This window comes from Pelodiscus sinensis, chromosome 25, assembly GCF_049634645.1.
Source record: "Pelodiscus sinensis isolate JC-2024 chromosome 25, ASM4963464v1, whole genome shotgun sequence".
Taxonomy (NCBI): domain Eukaryota; kingdom Metazoa; phylum Chordata; order Testudines; family Trionychidae; genus Pelodiscus; species Pelodiscus sinensis.
In genome coordinates this window covers 20,358,952-20,362,137 of record NC_134735.1, presented here as the reverse complement: position 1 = coordinate 20,362,137, position 3,186 = coordinate 20,358,952, and the positions used below count along the sequence as shown (strand labels likewise).

The following is a 3,186-nucleotide window of genomic DNA, read 5'->3' as shown; positions in this document are numbered from 1 at the left end:
CAGAAAGAGAGGACAAAGAGACTGAGGCCTGAGGAGGCCTAGATAGTAGTGTTTGTGTTGCCAGAGCTTGGTGGTTTCAGGGAACTGACCTATAGCAAGCACAAACAAGACTTTCTCATATTAAAAGCAGGTGATGGTAAGGTGCCTCATAACCCTGAGAACTCCTGGGGAGTGTCACCCAAATGGACTGGGATTCTCTTTGTTTTGCTCCCTTTCTTCTAATTACCTGCAAGGGTTGCCCTCACATAGTTGTTGTCCTTTTCTGAATAACCTCCTTCGGCTGCTCATCCTGGGCAAAGGCATCTTTTGTCTTAGGGTTTGGCTGATCTGCTGCAGGAGAACAGTAAACAACTCCGGGAACAGCTCCTGCACAGTTTTGCTCAGCTGCAATGCTGACACCACTTCAAAGATGGCACATGTTGCCTGAAAGGAGAGCATGGTAAAAGAAGAGGTCTCTTCCTAACACTATCACACTCTCTCCCCTTCTGATACCTGCTGGACTAAATTCTCACTCCTGTCACTAACTTGATGAATGACCGAGAGCAATTCACTCCATGTGTGCCTTAGCGTCCCATATCTGTAAAAATGTGTACGACCTATCAAGGCATGTTGTGAGTTGTACAAAACATCTGCAAAGCACTGTAAGAAATCTGATTCAAAGACTTTCTAATTGCCAGATAGTATTAAGTGAATCAGCCACATACTCTAAATCTGCCATCTGTTGTTCCACAGAAAGCACAGCTGGAATCCAGGAAACAGGACTTCAGAAAAGAAGTGCCCATATGACAATATTATACCACTCATCTAGCTTTCCATCAGCATGTTTGTCACAAGGCAGAGAAATACATGTCTGTCGTCTAACTTACTGTGAGAGGTTCAGCAGCTGCTAAATGCAGGTCAGTTTTTGTCTCTGAGGTCATCCTTCCTTCTTGGCTTGTTGGAGTCTTTATTTTTTCTATTAGGACCTTCAGGACTTGAGGGGCGAGCAAGGGATCTGTCCCCAGAGATCTCCACAGCTCAGTGGTGTCACTGCAATTTAACATAAGTTATATGTGACCCCTGGAGACTTTTGTGGCTCTGACTATATGCATCATATTCAAGTAAAGAACACATTTTCTCCTTGACTATGATCAGGGCTCACCAACCGCGCTGTCCGGCGAACTGTGCATGCACAGATCGTTCTGCGCATGCACAGGTCGCCCGAACCCGGCTCTTCCAGGTTACAATCTACACGCCATGGGTGAGTAGATTGTATTATTTGTCAAGCCCTGCCTATGACGAGCAAGTTCAGAGTGCTGTCCTCCTTATATGGTCCTCATGTTTTACATATTGAGTTTCTAGTTACAGAACTAAGTTAAGTTACATTTCAGGTTACATTTCTACAGTGCATGACTATTTTGGGATCCTGGAGGTATCCCGAAATAGCTACCCCACATTTATACAAGCAGCCCGTTATTTTGAAATATTTTTCAAAATAATGGGCACACTATTTTGCCATCCCAAGAAACTTTGTTGCATGAGGGATAAGGGATGGCTTGAAATAGCGCATTATTTCGACATTTGGTGCTGTGTAGAAGCGCCACATTTCAAAATAGGCTATGCAAAATATGATACGCAATTTGCGGAGTGCAAATTGTGCATCTTATTTCAAGTTTAGGGTGCTGTATAGACACAACCCTAGTCTTACTGCACCATAACCATTAATGCTAGACTTCAGAAGGAAAGGACACAGAGCTCTAATCACAGTTCCTGTTTTCCTACTTCTCAGTAGATATGGAATCATGAGCATATGATGCCCAAAGATCTAGGGCCTGGGAGACAAGTTGAAGAAAGAAAAATGATCTTCCTACTAACTGGATGTACAACTACGAGAACAAATATTTGTGGCTAGCCCATGACCTCTTCACAAATGGCATTCCCTGGCCTCTATTTGCCAGAATGGGCATGTTCTGTTCACTCCCTATGGGGCACCTGGCATTGGCCACTGTCTGAAGACAGGATCCTGGGCTAGATGGACATTTGGTCTGACCCACTACAGCCGTTCTTATGTTCTTAGATTCCAGCACTGATGACTGATAATTCAGCTAGGGATGTTTGAATGAAATGATAGATATGCTTACCGCCCTGTCTTTAAGTACCAAGAATGACAACTCCATTCCAGCAGCCATACCCTTGCTGATACCAAAAGCCTGGTACCCTATCCTGGCTAATCAGCCAGGAATTTGGATTTGAAGCTTTCATGCTACCAGAAAACGAACAGTCACTGGCAATTTCCAGGGTGATGTTAGTTCAGGGGTCTGGAGAGGCAAAAATCCACTCCAGTGATGCCAGTAAAGGGAAGTCTTTAGGATGCCAAAGCAACTATTAATTAATGGAAACAGAATGAAACTTAATTTCTCCCTGCACCCACCTTGACATGGTCTTGGACCTTTCTGCAGAAAGACCCAAGCTATTAACCTTTAGGAATTATCTCAAACTGTCTGTGGCTTAAATGAAGCCTTACATCTTCCAGTGAAGCCGTGGGATCCATGGTTACCAAAATGAACACTGTAAGGAGCAGTATATACCTGTCCATCGGCAGACGTTTGATGAGGAGGCTGAAGATCACTGCCTCTAGGTGATGGTGAGCTAGAATGGACACTGACTCCACCAGGAACTGCCTCAAGCTACCCTGCTTGATGGTAGGCATATGAAGATATATTCTACTCAGGATATCTGGCACCTGGACAGAATAAAACCAGAAAAAATGTCCCTTTTCCATTCTCTCCATTCATTCTGCAGAACCAAAACGTTTATTTAGTCGTTTAGCAATTTGCTGTTCTTGTAGAAAATCCTCCCTTCAAAAAACAAGTATTTAGACATGGCTGCATAGATTTAACCCACAAAAATTATACATATCTCTGCCCATACCTGGCTGCAACACCGGGTTAAGACATGCTGAGGCCCGAAGCTATGTCAAGTTAAAGAGGCCTCATTGCATTTCCAAAAAAAACCATGTATTATTCTAACAGAAAGGAAAATGAAAATAGAAATAATAAAGTTATCTATCTATCTATCTATCTATCTATCTATCTATCTATCTATCTATCTATCTATCTATCTATACATAGGCAAAGAGGCAAGTAAAAACTAGCAATTTTGGGGTATTTTTAGAGACCCCTCATTATCTGAGGCCCTAAGATGTAG

At 42.9% G+C, this 3,186-nt stretch overlaps 1 long non-coding RNA gene across 1 annotated transcript; it reads right to left on the bottom strand.

Annotated features, from left to right (window-relative positions):
• Positions 1-235: 235 nt before the first annotated feature.
• LOC142819955 (uncharacterized) lies at positions 236-2,714 on the bottom strand. The gene is made up of 3 exons (XR_012897645.1): positions 2,568-2,714; positions 867-1,029; positions 236-423 (listed from the first exon to the last, which is right to left on the bottom strand). It is a non-coding gene; the product is annotated as an uncharacterized LOC142819955 (long non-coding RNA).
• Between the last annotated feature and the right edge of the window lie 472 nt (positions 2,715-3,186).